This window comes from Symphalangus syndactylus, chromosome 16 (genome assembly GCF_028878055.3).
Source record: "Symphalangus syndactylus isolate Jambi chromosome 16, NHGRI_mSymSyn1-v2.1_pri, whole genome shotgun sequence".
NCBI classification, from domain to species: domain Eukaryota; kingdom Metazoa; phylum Chordata; class Mammalia; order Primates; family Hylobatidae; genus Symphalangus; species Symphalangus syndactylus.
Genome location: NC_072438.2, coordinates 20065998 through 20088505, shown reverse-complemented (window position 1 = coordinate 20088505; position 22508 = coordinate 20065998). Strand labels below are relative to the sequence as shown.

The 22508-nt window shown below is 37.1% G+C and overlaps 1 long non-coding RNA gene across 1 annotated transcript in view; it reads left to right on the top strand.

Moving 5' to 3' along the window:
* Window positions 1–1237: 1237 nt before the first annotated feature.
* The window catches only part of LOC134732716 (uncharacterized), a 39415-nt gene continuing 18144 nt past the window's right edge, over window positions 1238–22508 (top strand). Inside the window, exon 1 of the long non-coding RNA XR_010116152.1 lies at window positions 1238–1315. This is a non-coding gene — a long non-coding RNA (uncharacterized lncRNA). The remainder of the gene's footprint in view (window positions 1316–22508) is intronic.

Here is a 22508-nt window from a genome sequence, read left to right as displayed (position 1 = left end):
AGTGAAATGAACCACAATTAACAAAATTAATAATCATGTCTCACAATTATCTAATATCTAAAAGCTATTTAAAATTAAATTTTCATAATTGCCTGAAAAAAAAAAAACACCTCTACGAAGTCTTTTTTTTGTGATCTAAACAAGATCCATGCAATGCATTTCGTTCAAGTTTTCTGTATTCTTACAGTGAATGTGCTTTTCTTGTAAGCAGTAGGTACGAACGTGTGTGGGAGATACCAGGTTAAACTATTTGCTTTTAACTAGAGCATTCAATCTGTTTGTAGTTAACGTAAAAGGTGGTTTGTTTTAAAACTATCGTCTTGCTATATGTGTTCTATTTGTTTCACAAGCTGTTATTTTTTGTTTTATTTAAATATGTGGATGTAAATTTTTAGAATATTTGATTATTTCATTTATCCTCTAATCTTATTCATTTGCTTTGAATCTTACTTTAGGAATTACCCAAGAAATTACTACATACACTCTTGATTTATTAAAGTTTAATACAAAGACATAAGAAATATAAGAAACACCTTAGCCTCATTAAACTCCCTCTATTCTATCCTATGTGTTATCCTGTACTTTAATTCTATGAAGAGATTTGAAAGTTCACATACATTATTATTTAGTCAATATTCATTAGAGTGTAAACATATATAATATAATATTATATATAGTATTATTATACATATAAAACCCTAATATTTGTTTTCTTCCTGCATCTTCAGTTTTCCATTTAAGATTATTTTGACTTTGCCCGAAGAGTATTCTTTAGTGTTCCTCTCGGTGTGAATCTAATGGTAACAAATTTTCTTAGTGTCTGTTTGCTTGGTTAAACATACGTTTATCTCATCATCACTCATTTATTGTTAAGATATTTTCACTGGATATAAATTTCCAGGTTAATAGTGATTTTCTTGCAGCACATTGTATATCACATTTCATAATTTTTCTGGCTTGTCTCTGAAGTCAATTGTCAGTCTTAATTGTATTTCTTTCAAGGTAATAAATGTTTCTTTTTCTTTTTGATTACTGATATGGTTTAGCTGTGTCCCCACCTGAATCTCATCTTGAATTGTAGTTCCCATAAGCCCCAGGAGTGACACAGCGGGAGGTAATTGAGTCATGGGGCGGTTCCCCCATGCTATTCTCGTGATAGTAAGTTCTCACGAGATCTGATGGTTTTATAAGGGGCTTCCCCGCCTTCACCAGATTCTCATTCTTCTTCTCCCTGCCACCGGTGAGGAAGCATGTGTCCACTTCCCTTTCTACCATGATTGTAGATTTCCTGAGGCCTTCCCAGTCATGCTGAATTGTAAGTCAATTAAATCTCTTTCTTTTATAAATTACCCAGTCTTGGGTATGCCTTTATTAGCAGTGTAAGAACGGACTAATACAGTTCCTTTGGTGGTTTGTTTTCCACCTGCGTTTAATTTGTTTTTGTCTTTGGTTTTCTGCAGTTTTTCTATTGTATGCCTAGTGTGGTTTTTGGTTTTGTTGTAATTATCTTATTTGAATATCCTCTCCAGGTACGTTTCTACTGCCTCCTGAATCTGAGATATTTAATGTCTTCTGCCAATTTCAGATTATTCAGGGCATGAATTATTTAAATATTGTTTCTTCTCATTTCCTCATTCTTCCTTCTGGGATACCATATTTTATACTTTATAAATTTTCTCCATATTAAATATGTATTTTACAATATTTTCTATATTAAAATGTTTGGTTTTCAATTTAGTCTATATATTTTATGCTGTCCTATATTCTACCTAAGCTATCTAGTTGACCTTCACCTACATCTAATTTGCGTCTAATCATTGTTTAATCTGTCAGGAAGTCTATTTGAGTTTGTGATTTAAGTTATTACAATATCCTGTGAGTATATGTCTATGGTCTTTTGATTTTCTTATTTTTCTATGATTATTGCTTTACATTTTTTTTGAAAGCTATACATGTAATACAAATATTTTGGAGACAATTTGAAGCTTAGCATGTGAATATCCTCTTCCAGAGAGGACTTGCTTTTTCCTATGGAAGGTGGCCACAAGCATGAAATATCAACTTAATCTAATTTTAGAGACAGATGTGATTGACAGTTGGGCTTCAGTCTTTGTGTGAGCTGGTCTATTCCTTACTTTAGTTTTGGGATACAGCCTTTGTGGATCCAAAACCAGCTCCCCTGCCCCGACTCTGACTCCAGTATTCTAGCCTCTCTCTGCCTCCCCCTAACCCAACGAGGCTGCTGTAGTCAGCTCAAGCTGCTATAACAAAGTACCATAGGCTAGGGGGCTTAAACATCAGAAACTTACACAGTCCTGGAGGCTGGAAATTCAAGATCAGAGTGCCAGCATGGTTGGGTCAGTAGTTGTGGTGAGGAATTCCTTCCAAGTTGCAGACAGTTGGCTTCTCCTTGTATCTTGACATGGCAGAAAGAGAGTGAGAGTCCTCTCTGGAGTCCCTTTTATAAGGACACTTCTACCAGGAAGGCTCTACTCACATGACCTAATCACCTCCCAGAGGCCTCATCTCCAAATACCATCAAATTGGAGGTTATTATTTCAACATATTAATTTTGGCAGGATATAAACATTCGGTCCAAAACAGACACTTTCAAACTATCTGCTTGGCTTCTTGGTATTTTAGTAGCTTTTTCTGGAATTCTACCATTGCTGTTAGGAGAAAAGAGCTTTTTAAAGTCACTTTCACATTCAACATTTCTCCTCCTTCTGGATTGTGGCCCCCATAAATCTTACTGTCTGGTTTCCTTTCTGGTTCCTTTAAACATATGTGTAAAATAGTATTATCCGGGGTTTCTTAGATGTTCACACTTTCAGTGTTTCAGTATTGGTAGAAATTACCTACGATCTGATTACAAGAAGTTGATATTTTCAATGTACTTGTAAAATTGATGGCTGTGCATATTAAAGCTTTCAGAAATTTTTATTTTGCTTAGTACATTTTTCAGTTACATAACAGTTTAATTTAGAATGTAGATATTTATAATTTATCAAATTATATCCTTTGTTGTTCTTTGTGCTTTTGATACACAATTTTAGAATACCACTTACACTGTCATGCAAATTTTAATTCGGTTTGAATACAGTAAATTCTAATTACAACATGATTGACTTTTTCTGTTTTCATTTGACAAGGAAGAGGGGAATCACGTTTCAAGTCCTCTGAGTATCAAATTTAGTTTTGTAAAGAAAACCAGGCAAACACTTCTAGAAATACTAACATTCCTTTTTATATGTAAATGGAATACTGCAAGTCAGGAGCTCATATGTGTTTACCTGATTTTTTCCCACTATTGATGTTCTTGTTTTTAATTAAGAAAAACATTATTCTTATGTTTTGTTTGAGAAATAAGTCTCAAATCATAGTGCAGAGTATACACCAAAAACAAATATTTTAGGTTTGAAAGCAAGTTGGAAATTTACTATACCCACAGAAACTATAGGTAATTTGTTTAATATTTTGCATGTACAAATATCTCCGATTGTATTTTAGCAGTTTGCTATTGGTATACAGTGAATATTTGTTTCCTGAAAATTCACATGTGAAAACACTCCCCAGTGTGATGATATTAGGAGCTGGGGTCTTTGGGAGGTGAATAGGTCTGCCCAAAAGGGATTAGTACCCTTACGAAAGAGACTCCAGAGAGCTCTTTAGCCCTTTATGCCATGTGAGGACACAGCAAAACAATTGGCCATCTATGAAGCAGAAAGCAAGCTCTCAGCAGACATCAGATCTTCCAGAATTTGATCTTGCACTTGACAGTCTCAGAACTATGATAAATATATTTCTGTTGTTTATAAACTAGCCAGTCTATGATAATCTGTTATAGCAGCCCAAATAGACTATGAAAAATACTTACGTCTATTGATGTGTCATACAAGAATATAATGTAAACTGCTGGAATCTCCATTTATAAGCCATGGTAGATTCATTCGGCATAAAATTGGCATGTTTGTTTGCCACCTGGATTCACATATTAGAGATTTGGTCTGATACACCTTGAAATGGGGAAATGACTGGAATTTTCATTCAATATGTTACCGTTGCATATATAATTTAGGCAGTTTTCTTTTTAAGAAACTTCCTCTATTATTAAAAAATGTGTTTCGGCTTTTGATATAGTTTAGGTATCTGTTTCCTCCAAATGTCATGTTGAAATGTGATCCCCACTATTGAAAGTGGGGCCTAGTGGAAGGTGTTTGGGTCCTGGGGGTGGATCCCTTATGAATGGCTTGGTGCCCTCCACGTGGTAATAAGTGAGTTTTCACTCCATTATTTCACACAAGAGCTGGTTATTTAAAGGAGCGTGGCGCCGGCTGGGTGTGGTGGCTCGCGCCTGTAATCCCAGCACGTTGGAAGGCCGAGGCGGGTGGATCATCTGAGGTCAGGAGGTTGAGACCAACCTGGCCAACATGCTGAAACCCTGTCTCTACTAAAAATACAAAAATTAGCCAGGTGTGTGGGTGCACACCTGTAGTCTCAGCTACTCCTGCCATGTGACACATCTGCTCCTCTTCACCTTCTGCCAGGAGTGGGAGCTTCCTGAGGCCTCAGCAGAAGCTGAGAAGATGCTTGTGCCATGCTTGTACATTCTACAGAAATGTGAGCCAAATGAACCTCTTTTATTTACAAATTACGTAGTCTCAGATATTCTTTATAGCAAGAGAAAATGGAATAACACAGCTCTAGAAGAGTCCGAATGGGTCCTTGTTATTTATTACTGTCTAAAATAAAATTAGTAAGGCACACTTACTGGTAATTTTAACTTATTTTTCACTTAAACTGTAAATTGAACCTTTAATGTATGCACAGAGAATAAGGAGAAAGCAAACTGTTCTCAGTGTAGTATATGTTTAACATGTTCAGGAATGAATAAGTTCAGTAAAAGGCTAATGGACATAGATTAGAACAAAGATCCAATCAGGACATTTCCTAAAATGTTCATAATTTAGCAAATGCAATAAGACAATTGGAAAAATTATCCTTAGAGGAACATTAAGATCAGCACTTGTTTCATTGAGAAGATGTTTATCTAAAAGCCAGTTTTCAAAGATGCAGAATATATGGCTTCACTTCAAGAAGACCTGAGCAGGAGGCTGCAAGAGAGTCTTGTTTGGAAATGTCTTGAATTACTAACCCATCTGTAATTCTATCACAGCTAACTATTGTAAGGAAATTTGATTTTATATTTCAATATGGAAAATAAATTTTTATTTAATCAGTGACTCTCTGACTCTCAAGCCCTTCTTGTAACTATAATTAACATTAAACATGCATTTATTGAATGCCTAGGGCTGGTAGCAAGCTCTGTGTTGAGATATGGCAGGGCGGGGAGCATGAACTATCAACCTTCACACAGTTGATAGTCTAATAAAGGGCATAAACAAACTGTAATTGGTGCAATAATAGAAATTGGTGAAGTGACAACCAGTGTCTCAGGTGGTCAAAGAAGGTCTATTGAAATAGCTTTAATGATCTGGGTCTTGAACACCAACAGCATTGCCAGTGCCCATCACTTAATGTCCTCCAATATTACCTTTGTTATCACCAACTTACACATGAGAAAATGGGAGCAGAGAAATGGTAAGTCACCTAAGTTGACATGACAAGTGAATACTAGAGATATTTATTTATTTATTTATTTATTTATTTTTTTTTTTTTGAGACGGAGTCTCACTCTATCGCCCAGGCTGGAGTGCAATGGCGCAATCTCGGCTCACTGCAAGCTCCGCCTCCCAGGTTCAGGCCATTATCCTGCCTCAGCCTCTCCAAGTAGCTGGGACTACAGGCGCCCGCCACCACGCCCGGCTAATTTTTTGTATTTTTAGTAGAGACGGGGTTTCACCGTGGTCTTGATCTCCTGACCTCGTGATCCGCCCGCCTCGGCCTCCCAAAGTGCTGGGATTACAAGCGTGAGCCACCGCGCCCGGCCTACTAGAGATATTTATTATTCCAAGATCATGATATTGCTTTATTAATTAAAAGCAAAATGTTGACAAGGTAGATTCTGTTAGAGGGAGCATCCACAATATCACAATAGCCCAAATATAGAAGTAACCTATGTGTCCATCAATGAATAAATGGATTTAAAAATGTGGTATATATATTCAATGGAATGCAATACAGTCTTAAGAAGGAAATTCTGTCATTTGTGACAACATGGATTGAACTGGAGGACATTATGCTAAGTGCAATAGACCAGGCACAGAAAAGCAAATACTGTATAATCTCACTTATAGGTGGAATCTAAGATAGTTGCTCTCATATAAATAGACAGTAGAAAGGTAATTACTAGGGGCTAGGAGGTTGGAGTAGGGGGAAGAGAGGAATAGAGAAAAGAAAGATGTTGATCAAAAAGTACATAGTTTCAGTTAGACTGGAGAAATGAGTTTCAGTGATCTACCCTAGTGCTGAGCAGCATCCTAATTGGAGCCTTATGAGAAATCAAAAATAGAAGACCCAGCCAAGCCATGTCCATTTTACCTGACCCACAAAACTGCTGGGCAATAAATGCATGTGTTTTTAAGGCCCTCAAGTTTGTGTTAATTTGTTACACAGCAATAGACAACTAATACACTCACTATACACTATCCAGAACTATTTTACTTCTGTGGGTAGATTCTTCTCCAGGTCACCATGTTTTGGGTTTAGAGCCACAGAAATAGGACCTTTCTATTTCTTCTCTCTTTCTCAGAGTAAGAAAGAAATTCCAAGCTAGTAGGCCTGATATCACATACCTCTTGGCAAGTTACCAAAATGACAACTTTTGACATATTTTTTTCTGGACCCCTGGATATTCACTTCAGAGTAGCCAAACTTTCTACTATGTCATCCTAATTAATCCTGGTTAGTCCTAATTCAGATATAGTTTGATATACTAAATAGTGCTGGACTGTGGAGCCAATTATGTCAAGATCTGGGAGTTCTCTCTACCATTTACCTGCTGGTTCCCAATCTACTCATTTAACAAATGAGTAAGCCTGGATAGGTTACTACATTAATTAGATATGATATGTTTCCTCATTATCTAATAATATGTATTCTTTTATGCCACTTAGTGGGTCTTCAATTGCTATTAACTCTAATCAGTTTTATCTTTATTATTGCACATCCCTCAAAATTACATGGCAATTTGTTGACCATCCTTGTGTGTTTCTATTCTCTTTAAATAGCTTACTTATACCCTCGTGGCTGGAAATTTAGCTAGTGCTTACAACTGGATCATTTATTCACCAACTCTTGAACATTCATTGTGTGTCAGGAGGTGTTCTTGATTTTGTTTTATAATGATTAGAAGCCCATGACAGTGAGACATTGTTATTAATAGCTTCACATCTTCGAGGGAAACTTGTGGGCTTAGAATCAGGAATACATTCTGGAGTAGATTCTAGGTTAGAATCTAGATCCTGCCTCAAAATAGAGTGTTATTTGGACAACTCCACATCTGCATCTATTCACCATTACCCAGAAATACATGGTGGTAGGCGGAATTCTAAATGGACCTCAGCGCTTCCTCCCCCTAGTATACACTTTCATATACTACCTTGAGTAAAGAAAGAAACTGTAATTATGAACGTCCCTCCTGTGTTTAGGTTATTTTCAATAATTGCAAAGGTGAAGGTGTTTTACAAATGTGATAAGGCCTCTTATCAATTTATTTTAAATTAATCAAAATAGATGCTTTCCTGGTGAGTCTGATCTCATCAGGTGAGACCTATGAAAGAGGATCCAGAGGTCAGAGATGAAAGAAGATAGAGCTGAAGCAGCAGAGATGTAGTCTTGCTAGTCTTAAAGAATAAACCTGTCATATTATAAAGAGGGCCATATGGCAGGGAATGGAGACTAACCTCAGAGAGCCGAAGACCTTTGTTCTGTAATCAAAAGGAACTGAGTTTTACCAACAACCAGTTAGCCTGGAAAAGCCTCAGCTCATACTCTGATTTCAGCCTTTTGAGACCCAGGGCAGAGGACCCAGATAATTATGTATTTGGAATCTTGACCATGAACTGTGAGATAATATATTTGTGTTGTGTTAAGCTGTAGCACTTGTGGTAAATTGTTATGGAACAATGGAAAATTAATATTCATATATAAAATATTTTATTTTCCCAAGATAATATCTTATGTTATAAATGTTTAATTTTTTTTTTTTTTTTTTTTTTTTTTTTTTTTTTGAGATGGAGTCTCGCTTTCGCCCAGGCCGGAGTGCAGTGGCGCGATCTCAGCTCACTGCAAGCTCCGCCTCCCGGGTTCATGCCATTCTCCTGCCTCAGCCTCCCGAGTAGCTGGGACTACAGGTGCCCGCCACCGCGCCCAGCTAATTTTTTGTATTTTTAATAGAGACAGGGTTTCACCGTGGTCTCAATCTCCTGACCTCTTGATCCACCCGCCTCGGCCTCCCAAAGTGCTGGGATTACAGGCGTGAGCCACCGCGCCCGGCTATAAATGTTTAATAACTTGAGTCATTGAATTTGTATCACTATCTAGCCCAAAATATTTTTTGTCATCTAATCCCAATTCTTCCAAGTCCTTCTAAACCAAATCAGGTAACAAGCATTTGTTCCATCCAGTTCAATTTATGTCCTTATTTGGGGTTGACCCAGTTAAAAACTGGTCAGTGATTAAGAGATAATTTGCCTGAGTCATCATTCTTGGGTGTTCATTTCTGAAAGAAGGCTTTGTCAAAATGTCAATCTTTGTATTCTGCTGTGCCTGTAATCTGGTGGCTTTCCAGTTCTTGATGAATAAGGAACTAAATGTGCATTTCTATTTTTGCTGCTAATCTACGTGCATGACATAGTAGAGTTGAGAACAGAGCTTATCCCAGTGCTCTTGCTCCGTTTGTGCTGCATACTGTAAACTAGAAGTGAGTGAGATCAGCTTCTTTACATCCAGGCTGTTAATTTTAAATATTAACAAATATTAACAATGTATCCTGGGGACCACGAAAGGCAACATTCACAAAATTAGAGTGGTTGCACATGAGATCTTCACTGACAAAAGAGAAGCAGTGGACAGTGTGGGGAGAGGACCTCATAGCACTGGGAGTAAGAAAGCCCAAGGGGAATAAGCTACGATTCCTGTAAGGTGTTTGGCCTTGAAAAAAATTATTCAACACGCCTGAGCTTCAGGTTCTTCATGTGTACCTGATGAATTCATCCCTTTGCACTTTCTCTTCATGTCAGAATTAGCCTGAATAAATGGATGTGTCTATTAATCTCCACAAAGTCTCTCTCATCCATCCATTATCTTTATCCCAACTTCTTTCACACTTTTCTGGCCAACATAATTTTATCTGGACTCTTTAAACAGTCTCACTTTCTCCATTTTTTATCTTTCTAATTTGTCTTTGATGCTGAAGCCAGAATTATCTCTCTCACATCTATTTTTGTAGGTGATTATTCTCCTTCTTCAAAACCTCCCATCATTCTCCAGATTCCTCATTTTCCGTGGCATAAACTAAGAGGACCCCTTAGCATCCCACACAAAGTGAATGATGATGTCAGTTTGCCAGAACTAAAATCCAATGCACCCTATGGTCCAGCTACAGAGGACTACTTCTAATTTCAAAATAGGCTTCCCTCTGCTGGCCTGTTTTCAGGGTGTCTTCCTCCTCCTTCACCTATTGAAATCTATTCATCTTTCAAAGACCTATCCAGCATGAATTGCCTTTGGAAAGTCTTCCCCTTCATATGTTGGATAAAGTAGATGCTCCTTCCTCTGTGTTCCCGTGGCAGACATATAGCTCATACAGCTACCGTAACACCAGTGCTGTTGGTTTAAAACAGCTAAACCTGCCCAAGCTGACCTGGGAGCACCACAGAAAAGAAAAATTGCATGTTTTATTACTATTTTATACCTTCACTGAACTCTACATGAGCACTGAAAGCTCAGTAAATTACATGAAGGGATAGTAGTTGAATGAATGAGTGCATGTGGTAATCATAATAATAAATAACTTTTTGATAATTTTTAATTGTTTGGTGCTATGCTAAAAGCTTTATATTCATTAAGTCATGTGATTCTTATGATAGATCTTCATGGTAAACACGGTTATATTCTCCATGGTGTGATGAGTTAAACCTAAATTTATCGAAGTAAGTATTTCCTCTAAGGCAAGTAACAACAAGTAAGGGGAATGAGTTAAGTGAATGCCGTGGAGTTTGTTCCATATTTAAAATGCTTTTATTTTCCTTCGTTAGACAGCATATACTAACAAATGTAACATTTGTGTCCTCTGGTATGTTATACTTCTCAAAGGAGGTCATCCTAAATAGTAATACTTATTGCAGAACATTGTAAAAACCAAAAGGGTAGAATATTTTGAGTAAACTAGTGGGTTTCAGAGGGTATTTTTGTTTTAAAAAATGGGAATCTAAATACTTGATAAAAATCATTTCCTTATATTTTGATATTTGACTAATATTAAATGGGGGTTTCTAAAATTATCTTTTGGACTTTTGCTCTAAGTTTATTATATTCATTATAAACTCAACACAAAATGAAGTAATATTTAATGATTTCATGCACACTACTTTCTGAAAGATTTATTAATATAGGAAGGTTAAAAGACAACCATAGAGGCAGGGAATGGTGGCTCACACCTGTAATCCCAGCACTTTGGGAGGCTGAGGCAGGTGGATCACAAGGTCAGGAGTTCAAGTCCCCCTGGCCAACATGGTGAAACCCCATCTCTATTAAAAATACAAAAATTAGCTTGGTGTGGTGGCGTGAACCTGTAATCCCAGCTATTCAAGTGGTTGAGGCAAGATTATCCCTTGAACCTGGAAGGTGGAGATTGCAGTGAGCCAAGATCACACACTCCAGCCTGGGTGGTAGAGTGAGGCTCTGTCTCAAAAAAACAAAACAAAACAACACATAGACAGTAGCATCTAGCGTTTCATACCAAATAACGTATATAAGACATTGCCTAAAAATTAAATATCTCAATGTGCAGTTATTAAATATCAGATTTATTCTAATCGTCTTATATAATCCTATATATTTTATTGATTTATGTATGTTTTGTTTTGTTTTTTTTTGAGACAGGGTCACACTCTGTCACTTGACCTCCCAGGTTCAATTAATCTTCTCACCTCAGCCCTTCCCTACCCACCAGTAACTGGGACTACAGGGATACACATCTATTCCCGGCAAATTTTTGTGCTTTTTTTTGGTTTGAAAGGGGACTTCACCATGTTGTCCAGGCTGGTCTCCAACTCCTGGGCTCACCCGATCAGCCCACCTCGGTCTCTCAAAGTACCGGAATACAGGACTGAGGCACCGCACCAGGCCACATCCTATATGTTTTATGTAAACTTTCTTGACATTTGTCAATAGGCTCTGCTTATGTGAATTTTTCCCACAACTCAATTAGTCTACCATACCTTATTTTTTGTGTTCCTCATGTGCAGGAGGTATCTCAGAATGCAGAATATTGGAGTGGAATTAAGGAACCATGACGGATATATTCGTGAACTAAGTATTTCTTTGACTTCCAAATACTAGATTTTTAACCAGATGAGCTAATCAAACTAGTACAGAGTATTTTCCTACATTCTGGAATATAGATAAAATGGGCAAAGCTAAAGCCATTTAACTCTGTGCATTGGGGAACGAATTAGCGAGACAAGTCTTGATACACATGATGATATTCTCAAAGATTCATGCCTGTCACACTCCGTTTTTTGTTCAGGAACCGCTCAGTCTTCCCTGAGATCCTGGAACTGTGATAAGATTGGAAGATGGGCTATATACATTTCCACTTCCTATGACATTAACTCTCTTTCACCATGATTAATGCCATTGCATATATTTCTTTGTAGTAGTGGAGAGGCGGAGGCCTACAAGCAATGTCTAAATGACAGAGGCCTGTGCAAGGTGCTATAGGAATAAGATGAAGAGGAACTCACCCAGGCTGGAGAACAACCAGGTACTAGAACACAATCAAGGTGTTTCAGAGTGAATTGAGAATAACAGGGTGAGAAGGAATTGGAAGCGAGGGAGCAGCACAATAAAGACCTGGGGTCGGAAATGCCAGAAGTTTATTCAGAAGAAGAAAGGCAATATTACTGGAAGAATATAAGGGCTACATTATGGGGCCCCTAGAATACAAACCCCTGCATGAACACTGATCTGGCAGCACCAGCAGCAGACAAGAAATTATTTAATGTCAACCAAGCATTTCAGGTGATGACTTACAAAACTGTTCCTAACAAAAAGGAAAGATAAGGGCACTTGCTTCAGTAACTTGACATGAATAAACAGTTGTTCTCTCACTGAAGGTAGAATTTATCAGAGGCACAAGAAGGGTAAAATTCAACATTCTGTCTTTGAACAACATAAGCCAGCTTCTTTTGGAAACTATACAAAGCTTCTCCCCAGGAATATGTTAGGATTTTTTTAAGTCTTTTGACTTTGGCAGGAAAGTAGAGCGATTCATGCTAAAATGGCTCAGCTAACACAAACACTTGATTTTTGCCTGAACGTTCATTCCTAAGAAGCATAAAGTGTAAATATAGTTCTCTAATAAAGCTCAGTGGAGCTGAATGATGCTTTAAGGGCAAATAACAGCTGGGTTGTATTTTGAATCTGAAAATGTAAAGAAATGAAGAACCCATAGAGACCATTTAGCATAAACTAACAAATGATACTGAAATGTAATGACCCCCAACAGACACATACTGAGTTGTGAAGTACATTTTGCTTGAATACCCTAGTTACAGTAAGTTATAGTTTTCCTAGTTTACCCTTTCTGTTTTTGTGAAAAATGTACTTGTGAGAAAAACATACCTGATACTGAGCAAAGCTGATGTTCTTCCCCCAGTTCCAATCAAAGTTACTATCTCTGGAGAAAGTAAAATTTATTTTCCATGCAACAGCTGTTCTTAGAGACGAAGAGTTCTTTTTACTTACCTCCACTCAACAGACTCACTGGATTAACCAATGTCTTCACTCCCTCTGGAATTTATATTGACTGATGCTCATTGCATACTAAATGCTTCTAGGCAGTAGGCCCATGCATTTCTGATTCCAGACTTGAGTTAGAATCCTACAAATAGCAAAGATTTTTTTCCAAACCTGTTCACACGAAGTGTGCTTGCTGTTGTAATTACGGAATTTAATGATTAAGTAGCATGCACAATCATGCAACAGCAGAATTGAATCATTTGGAAAGACTAATAAAAGTTGAGCTATTACCAAAAAATGGTAAACTACATGTGGGTGAAATAGATTTAAAATAGGGGTAGTTTTCTAAGTTCCTGCCTCTCTCAAAGAAAGCAGAGTGGCAATCACAGTAGATATGTGGTTGTGTGAAAGAAATGGAGCAAAGCTCCTTAGTTATCCACCCACATTCTTTTGGCAGTCTCAATCTTCATGCATACCAGCAAAAATTTCTGGTGCTGCATTTTCACTTCTTGGTGTAAGACCTTTTATTTTCAGAGCCCTTTTCCCCACCAGCTTGGGAAGCCAGAAGTTCCTCCAAATTAATATTCCTTGGGGATACCGTCAACAAATGATTGACAGGAGTATGTATATAAATATTCTACTCCATAGCCCCATAGGCAAAATATCTTTGAAGGACATATTCTATCTGGGGCCTAGATTTTCCCAGTATGCTCAAATTTCACTTACCCACAGTGGTAACTGACCTCACAACTAACCCAGTTACTGGATGCCTTCCATTCCCTCTCATTTCTATTTTCCTATCAATGTTTCCTAGAATCACCCCCCAATAAACTATTTATACTAAAATCCTGTTCCCATGTTTGTTTCTGGTAGTCTTGGTCAGCTTGCCCTGACGTAACAAAATACTATAGATAGGTGGCTTAAACAACAGAAATTAATTAGCTCATAATTCTGGATACTGGAGTACAAGATCAGGGTGTCAGCATGGTCAATTTTGGGTGAGATTTCACTTTATGGCTTATAGATTGACCCTTTCTCACTGTGTCCTCACAACAAGGAATGACATCCCTCCCTCCCTTCCTCCCTCCCTCCCTCCCTCCCTCTGTCTCTCTTTCTTTCTCTTCTTCTTCTTCCTCTTCTTCATTTTCATTTCTTCTTCACTAATCCCATTATGAGATTTCCACCCTCATTATTTTATCTAACCTTAATTAACTTCTAAAGATCCCATCTCTAAATACCATCACATAGGAGGGTGAGGGCTTCAACATATAAATTTGGGGAAGGACAAAACTGAGTCAATAGCATTTTATACCTGAACCTCCAAAATTCATGTCCTTCTCACATGCAAAATATGTTCATTCTGTCCAACTGTCCCAAAAGTATTAATTCATTCCAGCACCAACTCTGAAATCTAAAGCCTTATCTAAATGTCATCGAAATCAGATATAGGTGAGACGGGAAACACAACTTACCCTGAGCCAAAATTTCTCTCAATCTGTGAAATTCTGAAACCACAGAAGCAATATTCTTACAAAATAAAATTGCAGGGAAGGCTTAGAATAAGTACTGTGATTTCAAAAAGGAAAAATAGGAAAGAAGGAAAAGGTGACAAAGCTGAAACAAATCCAAAATTTACAAGGCAAATTTCACTGTATTTTAAGCCTTGAGATTGATGTTCTTTGGTTTTATGTTCTTCCAGATCCGTTGAGCAGTGGTTCCAACTCTGCAGTTCTGGTGAGCTGGAGTTGGATTCCCAAAGCTCCTAAGATTTCACAACTAACCTCACAACTAATCCATTTACTGGATGCTGTTATCCAGCATGTTGAAACTCAAGTTGTAGCCTTGATAAAGATTGTAGATAGATTAATGCATAAATGTATATGTGTTTGTGTATTTATGTATCTCTTAAGTTAAAATAAATTTTAGAAAATATGTTTAAACAACTTTTAAAGGTAGCTCACCAACCAGGATTTTAATTTTAATTTTAAAACAATCATAATATTGTGACCAAATCTTCTGATTCCTTAATTAAAAATAGATATTTCATCAATTTTAACCCTTAAAAAATTTTTAAGTATCATTTTACCCCTCTGCAATCTGACTAGATTGAAAAAAGCCACACTTCAAATATACATAAATATTGAAGTAATGTAGTTGCCAAAGGTACATCAGTGCCCACTATGCTGAAGTCAGTGTCCATCATCGACATATATATGCATATGTAGTACTTCTGTTGCATAGTTATAAATGTTGGTAATGTAGATATGGTGGTACTCCATTAAGGGACTCTCTTTAGGTCTTTTGCATGTATCAGTTGTTGACATCAGCTTGTGATGGCTGATAGCTGTGTCCTTGGCTGAGCATTGCCTTCAGATATTGTGCATTGCCTTTCCCTAATTTGGTGAAAGGTTTGCTAATTCAGAGACGTGTTATGTCAAGTCCCTTTTCTCCAATGTGGAGTAATGCTGAATTCCAACTTCAAAAATCCCTTGTATTAGTCTGTTCTTGTGCTGCTAATAAAGACATACCCAACACTGGGTAATTTATAAAGGAAAAAAGTTTAATTGACTCACTGTTCCACATGGCTGGGGAGGCCTCATAATCATGGCAGAAGGCAAATGAGGAGCAAAGTCACGTCTTACATGGCTGCAGTCAAGAGAGAGCTTGTGTAGAGAAACTCCCCTTTATAAAACCATCAGATATCTGAGACTTATTCACTATCACAAGAACAGCATGGGAAAGACCCACCCCCATTATGCAATTACCTCCCACCAGGTCTCTCCCACAGCATCTGGGAATTATGGGAACTACAATTCAAGATGAGATTTGGTTGGGGACACAGCCAAACCATATCATCCCTGTAGATTAAAATGTAATCTCAGTTACAACCATATTGCAACTGAGCATCTAGCTTTCGCTAAATCTGTTATCTTACTTTCTTATGGCTACACTTCCTGAAATGGTTTAGATGTATATCCCCTACAAATCTCATGTTGAAATGTAATCTCCAGTGCTGGAGGTGGGGCCTGGTGGGTGGTGTTTGAGTCACGGGGGCAGATTCCTCATGAATGGCTTGGTGCCCTCCTTGTGGTAATAAGTGAGTTCTCGCTCTGAGTTCATGTGAAATAAGGTTGTTTAAAAGGGTATGGCACTGCATCCCCCCTTGCTACTGCTCTTTTTGTGTGATATACCAGCATCCCTTTGTCCTCTGTCATGATTGAAAACTTCCTGAGTCCTCACCAGAAGCTGAGAAGATGCCAGTGTCATGCTTATGTACCAGCTGTCATGTACAGCCTGCATAACCATGAGCCAATTAAACCTCTTTTCTTTATAAATTATGTAGCCTCAGGTATTTCCTTATAGCAACAAAAAAGTGGACTAAAACAGAAAATTGGCAATGAGCAGGGAGGCATTGCTATAATGATACCTGAAAATATAGAAACAGCTTTGGAACTGGATAATGGGCAGAGGTTGGAAGAGTTTGGGGCTCAGAAGAAGACAGGAAAACAGGGAGGTTTGGAACTCCTCAGAGGTTGGTTAAGTGGTTGTGACCAAAATGCTGATAGAAATATGGACAGTGAAGGGCAGGCTGATGATGTCTCAGATGTAAATGAGGAACTTATTGGGAACTGGAATGAAGGTCACCCATGTTACACCCTGTCAAAGAACTTGTTGGCATTGCATCCACATCCTAGGACTTAGTAGAAAGCTGAACTAAACAGTGATGACTTAGGGTATGTAGTGGAAATTTTCAAACAGCAAAGAATTTGAGATGTGGTCTGGCTGCTTCTAACAGCCTGTGATTAGATATGGGAGAAAACAAATGACTTAAAATTGGAACTTATATTTAAAAGGGGAGGGGAGTATAAAAATTTGAAAAACAAATTGCAGCCTGGCCATGTGGGAGTAAAGGCAAAGACATTTTCAGGAAAGAAATATGAGTGGGCTGTGGAGCAACAACTTGCTACAGTGATTAGCATGACTAAAGGGGAGCCAAGTGCTAACATCCAAGGCAATGGCAAAAAGACCTTGAAGCCATTTTAGCAAAATTTAAGGCAGCCCTTCCTATCACAGGCTTGGAGAATGAGGAAGACTGAAAGGTTTCAGGGGCCAGGTTTAGAGGGCTACTTTCCTACTCTGTCTCAGGATGCTTCCTGCATCCTGGCCCCTCTGGCTTCAGCCTCAGCTCAAAGGGGCCCAGATACAGTTTGGAACACCACTCCAGATGTCACAAGCCATAAGCTGCAGTGATTTCTATGTGGTGATAAGCCTGCAGGTGCACAGAATGGAAGAGTGAAAGAAGCTTTGCAGCTTCCACCTAGATTTCAGAAGATGTATCAGACAGCCTGGGTGCCCAGGCAGAAGCCTGCCACTAGGGCAGAGCCCCAGCAGAGAGACTCTACTAGGGCAGTGCCAAGGGGAAATGTGGGGTTGGAGTCCTCACATGGAGTCCCTTCCAGGGCACTATCTAGTGGAGCTGGGGGAACAGAACTATGACTCTCCAGACACCAGAACGCTAGAGCCACCAGCAGCTTGCAACTTCAGCATGAAAAAGCCACAAGTGTAAAGCTTCCGAAGGCTTTGGGAACCTGCCTAGAAAACCAGTATGCCCAGAATGTGGCATATAATGTCAAAGGAGATTATTTTGGAGCTTTAAAATTTACTGCTTGTCTTGCTGGATTTCAGAATTACGTGGGGTCTGTTGCCTAATTCTTTTGGTCAATTTCTTACTTTTGGAATGGAAATGTTTACCCAATGCCTGAACTACCATTGTATCTGGGAAATGTGTAACTTGGTTTTGATCTTACAGATTCATAGGTGGAAAGAATATGCCTCAAGTCTTAGATGAGACATTCAACTTTGGACTTTTGATTGACTTAATGCTGGAACAATTTAAGTCTTTTAGGGATTATCGGGAACAGATGATTTTATTTCCCAATCTGAGAAGGACATGAGATTTGGGAAGTCAGGGGTGGAATGATATGGTTTGGAAGTTTGTCCCCTACAAGTCTCATGTAGAAATGTAATCTCCAATGTTTGGAGTAGAGCCTATGGGAGGTGGGAGGTATTTGGTCCATGGAGGCAAATAATTTTGCATGAATAGCTTGATGTCCTCATGGTAATGAGTAAGCTCTGTCTCTGAGTTCATGTAAAATCAGGTTATTTAAAAGAGTGTGGCACTTCCCAACCCCTTGCTTCTGCTCTGGGCCTGTGATACGCCAGTTCCTGCTTTGCCTTCCATGATGATTGAAAGCTTCCTGAGGCCTCACCAGGAGCAGGTGCCAGTGCCATGTTTCCTGCACAGCCTGCAGAACAATGAGCCAGTTAAACCTCTTCTCTTTATAAATTACCCAGTCTCAGGTATTCTGTTTTAGCAACACAAGAAGTGAATAAGACACTTTCCTAAGGAATTCCCCTCAAAATATTCTGCACACAACTTTCCATCTCAGTCTGCTTCCAGGGAACCCAACTGAAGCAAAAAAAAAAAAATAAATATAGTTGTTATTTTTGTGTGCTTTAAAATTTACACAAGTGGAATCATACTTCTTTATTCACTCTTATGATTTTGAGATGTATTCATATTAATACATATGAGTATAATTTATCTTAACTGCTATATAGAATATGATTATATAAATAAACCATGATTGACTGAATTATTCTCTTACTGAGAAAGTTTATTCCACTTTGGCTGTTACATTCACTACTTCAATGCAACATTCCTCACTTTTTCATATATGTGAGTGTTTTTTCCGGCATACAAATCAAAACAGATACTAGTCATCTAGAGATTATATAATTCTACGAGGTACCAGCCATTTATCAATAGCTTTCGAAAGTCATAAAAGTTGTAGTAATTTTTATTACTATCAATAATACTCTCACAATTTCTCTATAGCCTTGAAAATATTTGGTTAAAATATTAGCATATTAGTTTTTTGACTATAGCAGTGAGAGATGAAACCTTATTTATTTCAAATTTGGATATTGACAGTTTTTAGTGAGAATAAGCATGTTTTGATGTTTTTGTTTTCTTTTTTGGCCATTTATATTTTATTCTCTATAAGTTTTCTATAGTTTCTATTTTTCTATTGTGATATTTGTCTTTTTTGTTTTTTTTTTTGAGACAGAGTCTTGCTCTGTTGCCCAGGCTGGAGTGCAGTGGCGCAATCTCGGCTCACCGCAAGCTCCACCTCCCGGGTTCACGCCATTCTCCTGCCTCAGCCTCTCCGAGTAGCTGGGACTACAGGTGCCCGCCACCACGCCCGGCTAATTTTTTGTATTTTTTAATAGAGACGGGGTTTCACCATGGTCTCGATCTCCTGACCTCGTGATCCGCCCACCTCGGCCTCCCAAAGTGCTGGGATTACAAGCGTGAGCCATCGTGCCCAGCCAATTATTTGTCTTTAATTGATTTATATATATATATATACATATATATATATATATATTTTTTAAATATATTAGATTCAACCTTTGGTTACATGCCAGATATGAGGTATGACTTTTTATGGTGTTTATGCTGTCTTTTGTTCTGTAACATTTAAAAAACTTAATATGATCCAATATATTAATCTTTTTTGTTATAATTTTTTATGGTTTATGTGAAAAATTATTCTTTATGAAATATTATAAAAATATGTTTTACATAAGACTTTTGCCGTTTTTCCTTTACATTCAAGTTTTTAATGAAGTGTAAATTGACTTTGGTGTGGAATTAAAAGAGATCTAGTGGGAAAATCTGTGGTTCTGGTACTAGTTCCATTTATGTAATATAATGGGGTATGTTTCGTTTGTCATTTCTGTCACAGTCTAGCTCCTTATTTATTTTTATTTTTTGCTTTGGTCTGTTCCTTAGTTTATGTCATAGGTATTTTTGTGGATTTCTATATGCATATTCAGTAATATTTAGGTGTCCTAATGAACGTCTATCAGTATTATTATTTTTCAAACATGGTTTTGATTTTGTTAGATGAGTAATTGTTTATTTATTGATGTTAGTTTGTAAATGCATATTAGTCTGATGTGTTTTAGTTTTGTATTCATTTTTGAGCCAGGTTTAGTGAGATTTTTTTTTCTAGGCAATTGTCCCTTTGATTTAAATTTTCCAAAGCACTAGGAAATTATTCTTGTTTTTAAAATTATATATTAATATAAATCTCAATATCTTCCTTAAATTTGTTTGTGGTGTCATTTTCTCTTTTGCTGATCAAAGTCTTCATAGATGTGTATTTTCAGAATAACTGCTATTGACTTGCAGATTCTCTTTTCTTTGTATTCTTGTGAATGTCTTATGTCATTTCTCATATTATTTGTGTTTGTTTTACTTATTTTGCTACTAATGTTTTAAATGTATTTCTTAGATCATTAATTTTTAACATTTTCTGTTTTTCAAAATTTCCATTAGGGCTACAAATTTCACTCTAAGTAGTACTTTAACAGCATCCCCCAAGTTAGATACATAGTGATTTTGTTATTATTTAGTTATAAATATTCTAAGTTTATAACAATATTATATTATAATTATTTTAATGTTAAGTTGTTTCAGTACTAGTTTTACACCTTCAAACTTACGAATATATGAATTTGAGTTAACTCATAATTCTGTTTAGAAGAAATAATATATTTACTTATAGATAATTAAATATATATTTACTTCCATATATTTACTTCTAATGAAGCAAATACATTCTTCAAGGTGTTCAGTGCATCATAGCATGGAATAACATAATTAACATCACTTCCTTAATTGTATACATCATACTTTTTTAGGTTATTAATTGATTGGTTGATCAATATAATTTACTCCTATGATGCTTTTACTTGGTGAATCAATCTTTTTTATTTTATTGTAGTTAACCCTTCTATCTTAGTTTGTGCTGCCATAATAAAATATTATAGACTGGGTGGCTTATAAGAAACAGAAGGGTATTTATTTTATTTCTGGAAGGTGGAAATCTGAGATCAGAGTGCCAATGTGGTCATATTTTGGTGAGGGCTATCTTCCCAGTTGCAGGAAACCGTCTTCCTTGCATCCTCATCCTCGTGGTGAAAAACAGAGCAAGAGAGTTTTAGGGGGTTCCTTGAAAAAGGCACTAATCCCAGTCATGAGATTTCACCCTCATGAGCTAATTATCCTGAAAGGGTGCGTCTCCTAAAACCATCACAATGGGAATTAGGATTTTAACATATGTGTTTTGGAGGAATAACAATATTCAGTCTAAAATACCTTTTCTGGTAAGTACTTTCTGTAAGACGTGAAAAAATGATCTAATCTATTTTTCATACTTCTTGCCTTTGTCATAGTTATTTCAAAGCTAATTTTATTTTTAGCTAAACATATAAAGTAAAAAAGGAGTCATATTAGAATATTCAAATTCTATAGATGCAACTTGAGGATCTCTGAAATAGTCTTCTTTTTTAACATTTAACAATAAGTTAGAATCAGATTGTTAATTTTAAAATAATTTAATATTCAGTTTGAAGAATATGTGAGAGAGCTAAAAAGATCTGCCTTAGTTTTAAAAGATTAAAAAATAATGAAAATTTTGAAGTAGAATCTTTTTTAAAATTCAGCTGTTTTAAAGGCAGCTATCCCGTCACCTAAGTTAAAATACTAACACACATATTTATTCCTGATATGACCCTTACTGGATACCAAATAAAAATCCTTTAAAATCCACAAACATTTTACCGTTTCAATCATAATTAAAACAAAAGTATCTAGTTAGCTGCATGGTGAAGACGGTTAGTGGAATTGTGACTCACTTTAAAAAATGTTTAATTTGTCTTTGCAATATAATTCCAAATCCAGTTGTTATTACTAGCAAAATACAATGATAAATCAATATGGTATCTTTATTTCATTCAAAAGGTTTATGCTAGTGGGGAAGAAAGAAACAAAAGCATTAGGAAATAATGTTCCAAGTTCAGGAGTGTTGTGGAAATGAAGAAGGCAATTTAAATTAGCTCTCGTCTGGAAGTAGAGAATAAGGGTAGAGGTCTTTTCTGATAAGGTGTTATACATCTAACTTTATAACAATGAGTGGCATTGTTCTGGTGAAAATGGTGTAGATGCTTTGTGTTCAGGGAGGTTCCCTGGGAAGCAGGATTTTAGGCAATTTTCCTCAAGGCAGACTGGGAGTGTTCTGAATAGCTACTCCTGTCAAGAAATGAGAGATTGGGAAGCAGCAGTAGGCAGAGGAAAATGTTGGGTTGATATGCAGTTTAACAGGGGCCACATCTGATTCCGTGGAGTCTCTGGAACAGAGATGGCCCTTCAGAGATATCCCACATTGGAGTAGGGGCCAGTCTTACATAGACTAGTGACCAAGATGGCTTTAGCATTCCCCTCAGCTTGACTAAACTTGAGACAGGTTTCTTCCTGGCCATAGGTACCTGCCCTCCCTTTTCTTAGAGCATTTGCTTTGGGAATCTTGTAAGTATAAATTCTTCTACTGTTCCTTTGAGATATATATCTTTACCCAAACTCTTGCCAGTTTTACACACAGGAGTGTCTTTCCCAAGGACCAGGGAGCCATCCTTTAGAAATGCAATCATCAAGAAAGATAGTACTTGTA